The sequence below is a fragment of the Chinchilla lanigera genome, unplaced genomic scaffold, assembly GCF_000276665.1.
Source record: "Chinchilla lanigera isolate Chin_1 unplaced genomic scaffold, ChiLan1.0 scaffold00046, whole genome shotgun sequence".
Lineage (NCBI taxonomy): Eukaryota > Metazoa > Chordata > Mammalia > Rodentia > Chinchillidae > Chinchilla > Chinchilla lanigera.
Window position 1 is genome coordinate 10,182,469 of NW_004955447.1, and position 18,861 is coordinate 10,201,329.

At 36.2% G+C, this 18,861-nt stretch overlaps 1 protein-coding gene across 11 annotated transcripts in view; it reads right to left on the minus strand.

The window, feature by feature from the left end:
• Positions 1-18,861, minus strand: part of Adgrl3 (adhesion G protein-coupled receptor L3) — a 796,065-nt gene that overhangs the window by 269,790 nt on the left and 507,414 nt on the right. The gene's annotated exons all lie outside the window — the stretch shown is intronic.

Below are 18,861 nucleotides of genomic sequence, written 5' to 3' on the forward strand. Positions count from 1 at the left end.
AAATATAAATGTTGAAGATGCCATCCAGAAATCTATCAAAAAGAGGCAGCCAAGAAGCAAGCAGAGTTCAGGGATGAGACAAGACAATGCCTTAATAACAAAAGAATGCACACATTTTGGGTCTGAATCCCAATTATCTGAGATTAACTTTTAAAATTTTAGTTCTAGCTAATTTGAGTTGGTCTTTTCTCATGTGAAAACGAAAACAATTTGAGTAGCTAAGTGGACAGACGTGCATGTGTGTCTGGGAAACAAGTGAGTGTAAGTTTTCTCCTTTAACAAGTAAACACTATAAAGTTAATCACTTTGACCCTTTTATTTGGTCATTCAAAAGTTTGTCATTTTTTTTTTCTTTTCTTCCAGTTCCAGGAATCAAACTTATGACCTTGCACTTGCCAGGCAGGTGCTCTGCCACTGAGCTAAATCCCCAGCCCCTGGTCATTCAAAAGTTTACTGCCATGATTTCATTCAATTCTTCTGATACCTTTTAATATATTGCTTTTTGAATGAAAATACTTGGAAAATTACTACATGATCCTTTAAAAAATATTCAGTTTCAATGTTCCTCAAATGATCACTATAACCCACAGAAAAAGACAGATAACTAAGAAATTTGTGATAGAAATACCTGTAAATAAAAATAAACTTCACATATCACTTCACATGTCAGTGAGGGAAACACATATTAGTTTACAAATATTCTAATAACATGAAATTACATCAATAAGAAATATATTCATTTCTGAAATAATTATGTTAAGATCTAAAATATTTAAAGTACATTTATGTATCTATAGTATATTTTGGGACATTAGACACTTTATAAATGCTACTATGAACTACTTATAGAACGTGGACACATTACTATATTCTATACTGGTATAAAAGGAACAACCAGGGTTTACCATGAATAATATCATAATATTACTAGTTATTTCCTTTTGTATTTCACTGCTATAATGACTTAGGACATGATCATTCAAACTCTGTTTGTAACAAGAAGCAATAGCCTCGACGAAGTGATGGTGCTTTCTGCTTTTTATTCTACTACCCAACACTCTCTTGAGATGAATGTGATTCCATTTTTTTTAAAAAAGGCTGAACAGGAAGAGATAAAACACAATTTAATTAAAAATATGTTCCATATTATGGGGCACATAAATCATTGTCTTCCTTACTTTCTCTCTCTCTCTCCTTCCCTCCCTTGCTCAGTAGTGGGGACTGAACGCAGGGCTTTGAATATGCTAGACAAGCACTCTACCACTTAGCTATAGCATCAGTTCTTTTTATTTTTTAACATTCAAACAGGGACTCATAAAGATGTCCTGGTTGGCCTGGACATTCCTCCTGCTGTAGCCTACCAAGTGGGTAGGACTACAGTGATGTGCCACTACTCCTGGTGAATTACTCTTTCTAATCATTAATCTTTGTGCTGGAGCTGGCCTGAAATAGCCTTGACATTGTGAATGCCATGTAGTCATAGGAATATCATCTCAAAAAAGTCAGATAAATTTACTGAAAGCCATTATTTAAAGCTTTCACTTTAGGAATAGCTTTTGTCAAAATGGTCTTTACCAAATTCTAATGATTAATCTCATTTCTTAAAATAAGCATACCGTGAAGTAGAAGACCTGTATTCTACAGGTGCAAACCCGGAAAACAATATTGAATACTGACAAATGGACCCATCTGCTACTGAATATCTGAGGGGAAACTGTGCTAAGCAAGGTGTAAGGAGAGTGCACATTCTCACTATCTTTTCCACATGAACAACTTGCACAGTGGACTTGTCTATACACACCAACTTTGAAGGAAGAGATCAGAACTAACACTGGCTATGGAAGTAAACAAAAAGTGGCCTAACATTGATTTTGCATGGTCTGTGATATAAATGTGGTTTCTCTGGTTTAAAAAAGGTTTAGAAGACAAAAAGGAAATGGTACTAGAAAAAGATTGAGAATAGAAAAGGGGAGAAGGAGAGAAAGGAGTGGAGGGAGGAGGAGGAAGAGGAGCCTCCATCTACAGCTTCAGGAGCAATGGAGACCGTAAGTCACACAGACAGACCAAAATATTCACTATCTGGTCTTTCAAAGAAAAAAATGTGCTGATCCTTTCCTAGAATGACTGTGAATATTAGCGGAATCAACATATGAACTATGCTAACAGAGGACCTGGGGTGATAGTAGCTGTTTTCTGATAACCTCCTAAGCCTTCCTCTACAGACCATATATACAAAGTACATTAATGGATTCCTCTTGTGGCATCTTTGCCAGTAGATGTGCAAATATATGACTGTCTAAACTCATTAGAAAGAAGCTTTTAAAGGAATTTTTTCTAAGGTTAAAGAAATATGCTAAGTATGGTGGTGGAAGATTTATAAGATACTATTTTTTCTAGGAACTATTCAGCAAAAATAGTTTAGATAATTTTGATTTATGCAGGTGGAGTAAGTCCTACATGAACAATTTCCTTTTCAGAGTCATACACACACATAAACACACAGAGATGAAGGTGACACTGGTGTTGCTGTGTGTACCTATCATTCGCTCAGTTTTATCGTGGAAGTTGCATACTATGCATTTCAGAAAATACTGTCTATTTCCAAGGAGATATGTTACAAAGTTCAGTCTGAGAACTTTCTAAAGGAGTAATTGTTGACGACTGCCCCTTGCTATTTCACTACTAGTCAATAAATTACAAGAAAATAGAATGAGAAGATCGATTTGCTCTGGTGGTATTCCCCAAAGTTACAAAGCAAGCCCACAAGTGGTGAGTGAAAAAATCAAACAGCTAATAAAAATGATAATGTATTACTTATTTAACATTAATCACAATACAGTTCCTGATATGTAAGTTGAACATAACGCAGAAAATTAACTCATCCACTAGAACTGAAAATTCATTTATGTGATGGTGAAATTTAATTTAGACAAGAATATATGCCGCTGAAAATTTTTTGAAATCTGATAAATATTTGGAGTAAATATGTAAATGTTTAATGGTTCACCTTTTCAGCATAAAATAAGCATTAAAATATAAAAATGAGGATAATGAAATGTTAATGTTTAGTTGTACTAAACTGTCTTAGTATTTTATAATCTCACTTTTTATACTCATAATAATCAAGGAGTAAAATCAAGGAGGTAATTGCTATAGTTGTCACTACTTTATCAATGTAGAAAGTAACTTCGGTGTAGTTATGTTTGCTATTCTTTCCCATGCTCTGCCTCAAATTTGCAGTAATTTCAGAGCAACTGTGACCTTGAAAATTAATAACAGAAATTTGGATTTAGAAATACTCTTTTATACTCAATTTCCCTATTTGTCCAAAATTTAACAATTAAAGTTTTGAAATACTAATCATGTGCCACTGAATCTGAACTTCTTTCTCAGACACCAAAGTTCCAGTTGAAAATCTAAATTTCGTATGTTCTTAATTTATCTTTTTAAAATTCTCTATAGATAGACAATTTTGAAGAACCAAAAGAAGGAATGTATCATCTAACTTCACTTGAATTCATCACATAAGGAAAAAAGGCAAGGGCTTCTGAGAAACCCATTTAATTCTTTCATGATGCAAAGGTATGCCGTGCTTGACAAGCAAGAGCACAGACAACCTGAGGCAAGAGAAGGTTATAAATGCTGAACTTTAGAAATGCTACAGAAAGGAAAAAACACACAATACCAAATTGTTCAGTTACAAAAACCTATCCAATGCATAGTTTGCAAACAGCTCTACCTCTTTATATTTCTGTGCAAATATATGATTTACTGAACCCATTAGAAAGAAACTTCCCGAAGAATTCTTCTTTGTAAAGTTAAAGAAATATAGTGGAAGAGGGTACGTCAGATACTATCTCTGGAAGATATTATCTTTCTCTTTTTGTTGTTTTTGGAACCTGTTTCTACATTTTAGAACTTTATCTATTAATTAATTCCCATATTAACCAGGTCTCCTATCACTGGGACTCAATACCTGATGCTAACAACTTAAAGGAGAAGAGGTTTAATTTAGCTCAAGGTTCAGAGGATTCAGGCCATACTGAGGTGGCTCCAAGGCAGAAACATCATGGCAGAGTCACACAGCAGAGCCCAGATGCTTAACTGAAAGATTCAGGGAAGCACAGCAGGAGGGCCAGGGACCCTACGTAACACCCAAAGCCACTTCTCCGGGTCCCACCCAGAAACAGCCGGAAGTGTGTTCCGCCAGTCCCCCAGCAGGTCTCAAAGCCAGTCAAGGTGACACTCTATCCTAACAGCTACAAGGCTTAAACTAATCTGAAGGAAATCACTTAACCACACTATTACATAGTTAACAATACTGTATAAAAACGAAGGCCACGAGTAAAAGAAGGGGGTAGACAATATCCAGAGTCAGCATGAAATAACTGAAGACTCAATAAAGCTTTTTCCAAGTCATAGTACATTGGACCGCATTTGATAACTATTAGAATACTATCTCCTCTTTCAGTAGGTGATCAACAGATACTGAATCTACATTTCCTTCTTCTCAGAGTTTAGCCCAGTCTCCCAGGAATCTGTCTTCCCTAGTCTCATGTTTCCAGATGCTGCAGGCCCACCCACCAGAGTTAATCTTCAGGGCCATCAGATTTAGGAGGAACTTGCAGATCAGTTTCTGATTTGATTCCTTTATCCTCCAACCAGGGAGATCCCAGCTTCCGATACCCATCCACATCTACTATGATAATGAGGCACAGACACCACTGGGAAGGGGAAATCCATCAGATATACTGGGGTGAGAAAAAGTTGAATCTTTTTATGAAGAATGTAGATGAGGATTGCATTATGGTGTAGAACCTGTCATCAGAGGTTCTATTCCAAGACATGACAGGATGTGCACAGGGTCTCCCCACTGTGTGGGGCTTGTACTGGGGCACAAACTACAAGGTATAGGAAGCAGTACACAAAAAACAGGAAGTTCAAGATCATATTATGCTTGATCAGAATTAGGATCAGAATTTTCTCGGTTTGGCTGCAGAATAATCTGCTTGAAGGAGTAAAATAAAAATGATCCTTTCTTAAACAATCATAATTTCATTAGGTTCCTTAATGAACTAGGCATATTTCTACCAATCAAAGGAAACTCCAGTGAAGGATAAATGTGCAAATTACATGTGATAAGCTGGGAAAAGCTGACTTATTTTAAGTCTATGTTTTATTTTCAAATGTGTATATGTATTATATAGTTACATCCCAAGGATTTGCTCAAGGTCATCACTGAAAGGAATGAATCTCAAGCATTCAAATCTATAGATGGTCTCTAATTGTCCTTGACACATTCTTTTAAAATCTTTTGAGCACAAAACATAGTTTTTCATTTCTTAGGAGATAGCTATTCTTTTTTATTTGATACACAGAAAGATCTTCTTCAGTTTCTCCTCTGGAGCCTGAGCTAAAATTACTCATGCAAAATGCATTTACTGCATAGGAATTTTCTGAGCTGCTTAGGCATGAAAAGAGGTTAAGAGATAAGAAGTTCTTCATGTGAAAGTAATTGTGCAAGCAACAGCAATAAGTGACTTTCTTTAGAGTAATTTGCAGTGAATAGTTGTGATCAAAATGATTATTAGTTCATAAGGAAACATGACAGAAAACTGAAGGAAACAGCACCTAACGGTTTACCTCACTTAGGCTTCACAACTTACAATGGAGCAAGTGCCTATTCCGACATGGCTCTCCTGTTCTTGAAGCAAGTTAATCATCTCCAAGTGCATTCAAGTTCCTCCTCACTAAGAATATCTCTACAGGCAAGTGAACAATCACTTGCCTGTCCTTTCTCAGAGCTTCAATAAGAAGAAACTTTTTTTCTGTTTCAAATCAGGAGGAACAGACAACTAGAAATGAATCAGGACTACACAGAGTAGAATAATTTTTTAAATGAATTCATGGGAAAATATCAGCCTCATTATTGAAGAAGAGACAGGTGTTCCCTTTTTAGATTAATTAGTTTAAAATCCAAGCAATTTGGTCTTCTCACAAAGAATTACAGGCAAGAATTCCTTCCTCTTTTGAATATGTTACCAAAGGGCATCACAAGTACGTAAATTCTTACAGAGGAAGAAGATACTACACACACAGTGCTGTAGTAATCCATCCACTTATGTCTTTATTTGTGAGGAAAAAATTACACTGTGCCTAATAGTCAGGTGACACTGGTTATTTTCTCTTCATGGGTAAATAAATTTATAAGTAGAGGTAATTGCAAAAGTAGATCTATTTGAGTACTGGCAAGGGAACGAGCAAGCCCATTTAAGCTTCTTTGGATCTGTCTGGTTCTCTCAAGAGTAACAGGATCTTGTCAGCTATATTTCTGTCCATGCACAGTTGGACACAATCGTGCTACTCTCCAGGACTTTGCGGAGGCAGCTGCCTAGCTTCCCTTTCATAAAATGGATTTCCCATGATTCAGTGTGCTAGCCATTATAGACTAGTAATTTGTTCTACCCTTGTATTTAATTTTTTTTTTACTTATCCTTGAATTAATATTCCTTGCAATTAAAGGTGCAGAATGCATTCTCATTCATAGTACTTATTTAGTTAACACTGTTAATACACCTTTGCTTATGGTTCAGAGCCCATGCTGAGGTCCTCACGATAGTGCTCACAGAGCTTATCATAAAAGCAACAGGGGATAAGAAAATAAACTGTAGAATTTAAATAATTGTGTTCAGCTTTGGAAATATCCAGGATCTGTGGGAGTGAGCATGGAACAGCAGTGTGGGGAGACAGGTAATGCTGGCAGCTAATAGCAGTACTGGTTTCCAATCCCAGCTATAAAAAGAAAAGTCTTACTTCCATCACAAACAGTGACTCACACCGAAGTCGTTTTCAACAGGCAAAGCCCTGGAGGATGAGATTTCAGAATCTGAATGTGTTTGAGGTAGGATGGAAGAAATAAGGACAGGTGGAAAGGAGACAAGAAAGCTCTCCTATTATTTTACACTTTGGGCCAGACCCCTGCTCAGCTGTGCATGTAGTGTATTACAAGGGTTAGTCAGCCTAAACTTCCCTAACCAGCCCTCAAGACTGAAGACACCAAGAAGAGAGTAACTGGAATAACATTCAGGGTCTGCAGGGACACCCAGCTTCCAGCGTTTACTATGTTGAGGTCCAGATTCATCTTGAGTTAAGAAAAAGCAGAGCCTCCTGGACCCATGAGGAGCTCTGCTTCCCAAGTAGGAGTCACACCCCATGACGGGATCCCAGATAACTCCCTGGACATTCAGGCTGTGGGAACTGAATTGCCCCTCAAGCCACAAGGATTACTCCAAAGCCAGGAAACCAGAATGGCAAAAATGGTCAACCAAGCCCCAGCCCACCTCAGCTAATGCATAAATGGCCTCATGCAACTGTGAGTTGACCAGTCCGAGCCCCTTCCTTAGAGTGAGTGAGCTCCTCCAGGGGCTCAAGGTGAAATCCTGTCCTATTCTCCCTCAATTTCCTAATTCTGCTTGTGCCTTTCATTGATGTGTCCTGAAATTTTCTGTGACAATAGGCAAGAACCTACTTGACAGGATAAGTTGAGATTCCCATCTTCTTCTCGGGGGCCTTCTTCTGATCCCATCCAGTGACATGCTGGGATGATGGGAATATCCTAACTTCCCCTACACCCAAACATAAAAAGTGAATGACGAGTGGATTGACCTAACACAGTAAGAGTGATGTGCACAAAGATTTTTCCATAAATTTCTTTTATTCCTCACAAATCTAATACCTAATAATTTGAAAAGAAGGATGGAAGTAAAGTAATTTACTGAGTCAATACTGTCCTAATGTCTGCATCTGCTCACTTTAAATAGAAAGACAAAAGTTTTGATTCAGTGTTAACCAAGTAATTTAAAATTACAAAAATAAATACATACCAAATTACATGACATGGATTGTATAATATTCCCTAAGTTTAATTTAGAACTTTGTTTATGAAAATATATTTTAAATTATGGCCATTTAATTTCCAATTTACAATATCAGAATAAAAATAACCTTCTACTTTAAAACTAGGAGTTCAGTTATGAAATTTTGACCCATGGGACAGGTCAAATGCCATAATTATAAAGATAATATTAAGTGACCAAGGAAAAAATAGTGGGCTGTAAAAATTAAAGAAATGATCTCTCTGAAAAGAATTTAATGAGTTAAGTGTTTCGATGCTTAAGCACTCTCATTTAGGTAGAAAATCCCGCTATTCAGAATGCCTCATTATCTAAGAGGTACACATAGGGAAAGTTTTATTCTATTTTTAGTAACAGGTGCTGAAAAAAGGACATGGTTCATTTATTCATTTGTACTTTTATATTTTATATTTCAGCTTTGATTATGTAACATTTTTACTGCCTGGTTTGGAAACTTTAATGCTGAAGCTACATAATGTTTTAGTATATGATCATATTGTGGGAAAGTGAAAATAATTAGTAATTAATCATGTTTCACTATAATGAAGATTTATTTTATACTTTAAAGAATTCTTTGAAAGTCAACTATCAGTTATTTTATTATGAGATACCAATTCACTACTTAAAGTTCAAACTTGGTAATTAAAAGAAGACTTAGTGTACTGTTACCTAGTATATTATCTCCGGCATGTAATTAGAAATCTAAAACAGGCACTACATTTCCATTCTGAAGAAAAAAATAAAGTTTACAATGAATAAAGTTCTTGTGTATAACTACTAACATACTTGATAAACCTTATAAAAACTGATTATGAAATCTGGTATCTTAGCAAGTCACAAAGCACTTGTGTACCTCCCTTAACACACTAACTGGTCTGTTTTGAAGAGCACAGACCTCAAAGATCCTTTCTCCGTTCTTGGAGTTCCTTGCATTGTTAATGAAGACCAACTTATATATAAGTTCACTTGTATCATGTAATGAAAAGTGTTCCAACAACACATCCATTCACATCAAACAAACACATCATTTCCATTCTGTTGATTAGTATGATCTAAAATTTAAGGTATATTCATCATAATAACATGCTGAAAATATGTGAAAAAGACTAGATAAATAGTACAGCTTTATTCTATGTTTCTGATTTAAATACATGAATTTTCAATATCATGGGTCCTGTGTTAAATTTGATTAAACAATTACTATTGTTTGATTTCATTTCTAACTATTTTTGGAGGGGAAATATTATTTGTTATATTTTTATCAATTAATTTAGAAAAGACGTGGTGGAAGATCAAAGTCTTCTATGAAAAGTTTATGTTATTGTTTATACCTATATGTCCTCAAGAGCCTCAGCCACTAATAGGTGGGGTTTTAGGAAGGTAACTAGACCATAACGATGCTGCAGTGGACTTGCTGTTGGACTGTGGGGTCTGAAGGCTGAGACGGGTTACTGGAGTTGTGACCCGGAAGTGAATCTCTCTTCCAGCCTTTCCATTGCTTTCTGCTTCCTGGCGGCCATTACGGGAACAGTTTTCCTCCAACCAGACCCTTCTGCCATGCCTATTTAGTGTTTAAACTTGCAGAATATGGACTGAAACTTCTGAGCTGTGAACTAAAATAATCCTTTCTTCCTTAAAGTTTCAGGTATGAGGTACTAGGTCTCTGGGCAAGAAAGTAACTAAGACAGTGTACCATTACTTTAGGGATTCCGTTCCCACTGTAAACCAACGTCCAGATGTTTCTTTGAAACATATCAAGGAAATGAAGTGATTCAGAAATTCTTCATACACCTCGGTTGCTAGTGAATTACCTCACATGCATTTAAAATGAACATATGACAATCTGTGTAGTGCTTTATAATCTTGTTCCAGAGAAGCGGTAAGACATACCCTTCCTAGAAGTGAAATAAAGATGTTGACCAGTGATCTTCATCCAGGAAACTGTGAAGAGGTGTGGGATGGCAGAGGAGGAGTGATGACAGAAGGAGTTTATGGAATATTGAAGGTTTTATAAGCAGATCTCTTGAGCCCGCTTAGTCAGAATCTGGAACTGTGATTTACTAGAAACTTTATTCACAGGACAGACTTCTCCCAGGGGTCACATTGACTCAGTGGGTATCTCCACCTGAAAATTCCACTGGCATGTCAAAGTCAATCAAACACCAAACTGAAGTGTGTTCCCTCCAGCTGCAAGAGTAATCCTCCTTTTTCTGTGTATTCTTTCCTATTAATTATTTTTATTTATTTATTTTTAAGTGTTAATCTCTTTTTAAATTCTTTCAATTGATGCATAAGAATTATATATACTTACATGGCACTATGTGATGTTTTAATGCATCGTTCAAATCAGCAAAAGCCTACGTATCCCCTCAAACATTTATTATCCTATATGATGAAAACATTCAAAATTCTCTTTTTTGAAGTGCACAGCGCATTACGATAGTCTATAGGCACCATTCTATGCAACAGAACTTTAGACTTATTTTTGCTACTTAAATTTTTAAAGTGATCTGAAATTTACTTTTAAGATTCTACAATGGACTTGACTTAATTTTTAAAATAGACTATATAAACAGGATAGATTGAAACATATGGTTTGATATTTCACATGAAGAAATCATGCATTAGAAAGTTCTAGTAGATTTCCCTACTGTAAACTCATCGTCTGCATTACAAAGGCCTTTCATTTTGAACAAGTTAGATGTGGGCTAAAATCTTGCCTCTTAAGTGTATTAGTTATGTGATCATGAGCTTAAACTAACATAGCTTAACTTTTTAAAATTCTCAGTTTCTTTTATAAAGAATAAAACCATATAGCTCATTGAAAGAGTTACAATTTTAGTAGCTGTTGTTGATCATAGTCAGTCAACTCCCCTGTCCTCTGGTCACAGAATATCTCTGTGCTGGGCCTGATGCTGCATGGAAAGTGAAAAGACCGTACAGTGTATGAAAACCGTGTCACCACTATACACTGATGAAAATTAAGGATACTCAGACTGAACAAGGAAAGATGGGAAACAACATTATTAGAACTGCAATGAATCCTAATTAAAGTTGATTGGTTACATCCTGCTCTCAAGGGAAGTAGGAAAACTTCTTTTAACCATTCAAATTTCCAGAGAAAGACACTAATTCAATGCAAAGAAGAACTGATAAATAATGGCATCAATTCTTAATAGTGAAATACATTCTCAATCATGGAACCTGTATTACACCAAGCAATAAAAAACTGGCCATCTGCACAGAAATTACAGCAGTAATTCTGCATGGTGAGGATGAATGCTCCAGCATCTAGTCATTCTACTTTGATATTTGATAACTCTGCAATGCGCACAGATATACACACATACATATAAGTACAAGATATATACTACATACATAGTATATAGTATATATATTTGCTGTTAAAACTATGGCTGGATATCATGTTATGATGGATGCATTATTAGCCTCTTTAATTTCTTTGCTTTATTTTCTCCTTTCTCTTTATTTTCTAGCTTTCATTTATGGACTTTATTTTATGTACCAATATAATCTAGCTTAAACTCACTCTGAAATTTTTGAAGTGATGAAAGTATTCCATTTCTTGATTACTGTTGTATATTTATGCTTATTTGAGTCTATCAAACTATGCTGAACTCTATACAAAGATGGGTGAATTTTAATTACATAAATAATGTATGCATCTTTAAAATGGACAAATTATTTTTAAAATAGCATTAGGTAGTAGTAAAGAAAATCATATATACATAGTTTTAGCAATATTTCAGTTACTGGCAAATTACAAGAAAAACAATTTTTTGAAGGAGTTCACTTTAGATATCAACTTCCCTAGATTTTTCTTCTCCTTTTACAGTCACTAATACTGAAGTTGCCAAAACATTAAGGTGTATTATTATGATTCCTTAAAGAACATGCAATAAGATTTTAGCAACATTTTAAAAGTTTTTAAATCCTTTTTCTCTGTTATTACTAAAGAATCTTTGAAGTAACTAGGATAAGATGTTCCAAAAAAATCTATTTTTTGTGACTGAAATGAGAATATTTGAATATAAAATATTTACTCTTATCAATAAAGCAATATGTTAATCTCAAGTTCTGAGGTCTTTTCTTGTCTTTGAGGAAAAAATAAAGATATTTTGGCTATCATGTGATAAATTCCATTCCATATTTAAAAATCTAAGAAGCTCTCAGAGTCAAATCTTTATACCAACTGAGAAAAAATTACAACTTTGACCAAATGTAGTGGGAAGGAATTAGAACATTTTTTGGACCAAAAAACCCATTTAGTATAAAGCTTTCATTAATTTATAAGCCAATCTGTTTGAAAGAACTACAATTTTTATTTTATTTTATTCTATTTTACTTTAAAGAGAGAGGAAAAAACAAAATAACAACAAAGACAAAAACAAAACAACACAAAAACAATAAAAATAAAGAATTTCAAAATAAGATGATAGGAAATTAACAATGATTGTTATATTACGTATTATTATCTTGAATGAAATTGCTCAGATTATCAGATGTAAGAATGCAAGATTGATCAAACAATTAAACATTAACTGTGTGTGTGCACACGTGTATATATATTCATATATTTATTTTCTTAAAAGAATTACAATTTTTAATTAAATGGTTTTTACTATCAAATATGTCCAATTCATAGACTACTTGTTAAAAAATCAAAACAAACAAAAATTATGGGAAATGTAATACTCTGGAAAGAATGGCTTACTAAATATCTTGGATATTCTTTTTCTCATAGTCTCCCATTGTTTTTGCCTTCTTGAATATTCCCTCATGGTTTTATGCATGCTCTTTCCATCCTTTCTCCACAAACTTAAAGTCTGCTTCCCCACCTAGACGGTGCTCATTTTTTGGCAGGAATTACACGTTACATCTACACACAGTGTCGGAAAAATAGCCTCGCTCCAGGCTGATAGACAGAATGAATGAATGAAGAGTGAGACAACTGTGGACTGAACGCTAAAAACGGACTGCCGACCGATCGTATTCACAGCCTTAGACATTTCTCTTAAGGAGAAACTGACCATTCTGAGAACAACAGCCAAACCGACATTGAATGATTTTATATCTGCATGAATGAAGATAAATATCAGTAAAAACAAAAAATTAACGCTATGCAGATAAATTATACATACTATCCAGTTAGTAAATACAGCTATTCTAAGCGTTCTAGTAGATTAATTAATGTTCAACTTGTAACAACCATCTGAACTGAATTAGCATGGTGCTGGGTGTGGAAGGCCCACCTGAGGGTTGTTGACAACACAGAAAAGTAGAACTGGAGGGGATGAAGGTAGCTGTTGATCCTCTGGGAGAAGTTTGTCATGCTGACTTTCCTCATATGAACTCAGCTGTTCTCATTGCTGGAGGAGCTTGGGTCCTCCTTGTTGCTGAGAATGGCTACGGTTCTCTTTGGGGGAGCTCTCATGCTTAAGTGTCGCTTTCGGGCTCCAGTGCAGGTCCCTCAGCCTGCTGGCACAGACCCTTCATACCCCTGCAGACTTCCTAGCTTCCACCACTGACCTTTGGGCCTTCCCAGTGCAGATCCTTGATACAGACTTGCATGAGTCATTGTCCTGGGTGCTAGGCTTCTAGCTAGATTCTTGGAGGACCTGGCCATTGGCTCTAGATCTTCAGCTGGACTCGTGCAGGACATTGCCGTGGGATCCAGGCCCTCAGGTGGATGGTTTGGGTCTCTAGTGCGTGGACAGATCTCCCATACTCTTCTGCATTTGGCTTTTTGGGTGAATATTATAAAATAATGTTATAAATTATGTGTTCTGTATTAAATCTATTTCCTTGCAAACCCTGACTGCAACATATATCCTTTTAAGCTTATAAAGGAAAATCTCTATTATTCAATATAGATACTGCTAAATATCACTGCACTGATATTAAGAAATGTGTTAACATATTTATTTTTCTGGATTGTTTTTGGATGGCCTAAAAATATTAAGCTTTGTCTGTAAGAGAAAGGAAATTCCCTTTTAGGGAAGTAAAGTTTTAAATGCCATTTCAAAGGCTCCATTGTTTTTTTCAACGCAGGTTTTTCTTTCCCTCTGAAAGTGTTACATAAAATTAATGTTAGCAAGAAAGTTTTCAATAAAACCATTAAGAATAATCAAGCATCACATGAAAGATGTGGTCCCCACAGTATCTTTAGTTGCTATTAGAAATCTCTGATAATGTTAGAATAGCACTGTATTGTTCTTTTATTTGGTTAAAGAAGAGAGAGACCAGAAAGTAATTTGACTTCATTCAGATCATTTGTGTCAGGGGAGATCATGGAGTAAGGGCTCCTCGACCTCTGGTTAGCACTGTAAGTCTGCGATACTGTCACTTAATGGGGGGCCAAGGCTGACATGGTGCGTTCTTAGGTTTTTAAGTGTTATCAGAATACTTTTCATCTCCATTTTAGGAGGTGAAAGTATTGCTGGAATTTGTTCCTATCTTTAAAAACATCTATTTCAGAGGAATTGTATAAATCCCACATGATCCAGTCAAGTGTTCTTCACATAGTAAACACTCACTCAATCTTAAATAAATAAAACCAAATATTTGGGGCATGGTCACACTTCAATGAACCTCTAATAAGAGTCTTTGTATGGAATCTTCCAAAATTACCACTTTATAAAATGTCTCTTACCACCAACTTAAGTTTTCTTGGCTTTACTAACTTTAGGCACATCCTGCTCAGATGAGAATCATATTTCTAACATTTATAAACAAACACAAAAATAAACTACCTTTTTTTCTCTTTGAAAATAACCATTTTAGGTCAATAGCAGTTGAATATAGACAGTTCTTGGTCACCCATTCTTCTTGACTCAAATACGCCGATTGCCCCATCCCAAAAGAAAAAGGTACACTGACGTCACCTGCTACAGTAATAAATCCCAACATGAGTCCCAAAGCCCATTAAGCCAACCATATGAAAAATGCAAGGTTAGCCTCTGTTTGGCCTAAGGCAAAATAGGTGCCATATTTAAATAGTCTGATAATTGTGCTTTCATATCACTACATCAAATACTGCATGACATTCAGTGCTTAGATAACAGAAGTTATCTTCCTGGGAATACCCCTTCTAGTCAGTGGAGCCTGAAAATGCTCTTCTTATAAAATCCCAGAGTTCTTAAGTAAACTTATGACACAACAAACTCCCTTACAATAAAGAGGAAAATATCCGCAGTGACTATGGGCTTTCTTCCAATTATGGATTTCCTTGTGCTTGAATTAAGTCTTCTTTGGTTCTACAATGAAGCAGACTAACACACTCAGACTATGTCTATCAATATTTATGGGCTAGAAAGCTCCTGTATTTCCAGTATCCTTGGTGAGCTGTCTGACTCCTTTATTGGCAGTGGCTTCTTTTTCTATCATAGTGGATATGCTATTAAAAGATGATGGTCTTTTCCTGTTGTTAAAAGAAGCTTCCATTTTCTAGCATGTAGTTGTTTTCGGTTAAAGGAGGAAAACCACAAGAGAAATTGCAGCAGTCATCGTCCTCCATATGTGAATGAGTGTGTGTTTATCTTTAATATTCTTTTGAAACCACAAAGCTAAAGGATTCTAAAACAAATTTTCTTATAATCTGACTGCTTTCCCCATTTGTCAGAGGCTTATTATGTTTATCTGCGGATGATGACCGTAATATGTTTAGCACTACTTATTAAAACCCACATCTTGAAGTCTTGCTCAATATTGCTAATTAACTTCTTCATTACCATAAGCATGCTGCTAAGCTACACTACTGTCACAAAATTTTTAAAATGAATAAACAAGATCATGCAATATAAACAATGATGCAGCTGCTCATTGTTTATACAGCTCCACAAATAATGGCCAAGCGCTACAGATGGAAGCAGTATTATTCTGTCCTATTAATGAAACAAGAAAAGGAATCTAGTCTAAGCGGTACACATCAAAAATAACAGAGCTCACACATTCAGGATTCGGCCAATAGTGCATCTCTTTCTGTAGTACATACACATCGATACTTTTTCAAACTACAGTTATGTCCTCCTCATTCCAATTAATGTGATCAAGCCACTTTAGTTCTAACCCATGTTTTAGAATTAATTAAAAAGGACTGATTCTAGCACATGTTGACTTTAATTCATTGAAGGTCTTGAGTCAAATTAAGAATTTGCTAAATATGGATCATATAAAGTCATGAAACCTAATTATGTAAAATAAGAGAACTTGCGAGTCTTCTGAATTTATTCAGAAAAAATACTTAAAGTCTAAGGATAGGTAATCATGACGGTATGAGTAAAACAAGATATGGATCTACCTTATAGGTATTTTTTTTTCCTAGTTTAGAAAAGCTTAAAATTCCCCAGGCCTGTATGAGCCTTTATATTATTTTATTGGTTCTACTATTTCACACTACTTGAAACAGGCATATTATCAAAATTACTTTATATTCTAATAGGAATAGGTAGAGTAGAAATAAATAAATCAAAGTTTAAGCAACAAGAACCTAAAGCTGAATTTGCAGCTATAGTTTGAGGGTGAGTCAGTATAAAACTGAAAGAATGGGTGGAAACTACAGAAAGATCTGCAGCGCAAACAGCCTAGGCCCATTTCTAGTAACCAACGCTATGACTGAAACAGGAAGTGAAGGGAGAAGTTAACATACCAAAATATTTTTCTTCAAATAGCTATTTCATTAAATGAGATAGCACTTTCTTGTCCAATTCTAAAAATTAAAACGTTACAATAGTCTGACAGTCCCCTTTAACCATAACAGAATAGTTAATTCCACAGATTCACACTTGAAAATGTGCTTCTACACTTTACGGTCTTAAGTTGGGTCAAGGTGTTTCTGTCTCAGAAAGAAAAGTGAGAGCAGTAGCCGGTAAAGCGAGTTTGCGCAGGAGGCTGACTCAGAGCGGCAGGTCCCCGCCATTCGCGGAGCCCTCCGGTGGCGCTGGCACAGCTGAGCACCATTCACACTGGCCCTGAACAGCGAGGATATATGAGCGCAGTCAGAAAGAGTGATTGGTCTCCAAGCGGCAGCCCAGCATTCAAAGCAGCTCTTCATCTGTCCGTGTTTCGGGGAATCAGTGGGAACAGGCGGACGAAGGCATCCATCATGTGTTTGATACTATGCATTGGCACACTCGGGGAAATTATGGACATAAAAGAAAAAATCAAGTTTTGGCTAATTCCATTTTTCAGTATGAAATGTACCTTTGGTTAAGTGAAAGCACTGAGATCGGAGGTGTTGGCTGTGATTTAATTTGTCTTCTTTTCACACCCGCTCCCAGGAGCACACCATGCACAGTTGCAAGGCACTGCGTGATTGCTTATACTCCCACAGCGTGTCTCACTGGGCTAATTTATTCCAGCCATTCAAGACGAGGATAAATGGCGCCCTGCTTTGCCAGGACAAGCTCACAGAGGGACATGTCCACCCTGGATCGGGGCCGCTGTTCATTTCTGACAGCCATACAGACAGTAATCCTGTCTGAACACAAAACAGGGCCATTTGGGAAAACAAAGCGATGTCCTTCCCTGCCAGAGCACCATAAGCCCACATTGAGAAGAGAGTATATTGCTCAACAGATTCCTAATGTTTTAAGACAGTTATTCAGGCTCAGATATAAATTCCATTTAAATGTTCAGAATCTACGACAATGATTCTTTGCAGACCCAGAATCACCTCCAAAAAATACTATTGCAGAAGCCCACTTCAAATATTAACTTCTCAAGACCTGACCAGTAATGTTAAAATTTGAAATGTGGGAAGGGCAGACAACTGGCATTTAATGACTGGGGGAGCAGGGTTATGTAGCCTCCTTGCAGTCAGGCATTAGATAGGAGACTGAGAAACAGCTACTTAAAGGTAATTCACAAAAATAGTCACAGAAATAGAAAAGAAAAAAGAACAGTGTAACACTTAGTACACCCTGTAGATTATACTGATCTTGTACTGTCTACAGCCTGTACAGTAATTTGACAATTTGAGCAACTTCTGCAAAATACACTGTTGGACTCCTCACTCTCTGAAATGTAGGAGTCAATCTGAGGTGGCACCTGAAGGCTTGAATTTGTATCACATCTCTCCTGGGTCTCACTGTGAGAACCTCTGGCCTGTTTCACCTGGCGTATGTATTCTTATGCTATACTTACCTTTCAGAATGAAAAGGGGTAAGAAAGCAGGCTTCTAATCGTTCACTTTTAAAATCACTGATTACTAAAGCAAAATCATTTGCCTCTCAGAATAAGTAAGTAACATTGTAGTAAAACCTTGTAATACTTCCTGCACACAGGATTTTTTACACGATGCACTGTGACGCTGACCATCAGTACTTCTTACTGGCTCCTCCAGCAGCATGCACTGGCTTGTTCTTAAGGCTAAGAGTGAAGGAGTTATTCCTTCTTATGAACATATGAACTTAAGTACTTACTTACAGGAATGCTTGTACTTACAAACATAAAAGGATCACTCATTTGAACAAGGCGAAGTGCAAACAGAAAAATAAAGGATAGATAGAAGAAAGGAGCATGGATCTCTTCCAAATGGGAAGGGGATGGAGAGGCTAAGGGGGAGGGGACCTAAGTAGAATAAAGTATAGGTACAGGAGCCTAATAACCTCAGTGAATGTAAACACTGTATGTCACAAACATGAGCTACGATGAATAGTATTGAGAATGCAATTGAGGAGGGAGCAGGGATGGGAAGGAAAGGGATTATAAAAAAAGAGAAACACGATCCATTACATACATGTACCCACTCCCCAAGGGGATGGTGAATTACATGGACTGCAAACATATACTAATGAAAATTTTAAAAATTCATAAACAAATACCTTGGATGGAGAATTTTACTTGTTTCACTGATAAAGCTAAAAGTTAGAATTTTAAAGTTTCAGCTCTGATTGGAATGGTTGACTCTCTCTTCAGATTGAGTGTA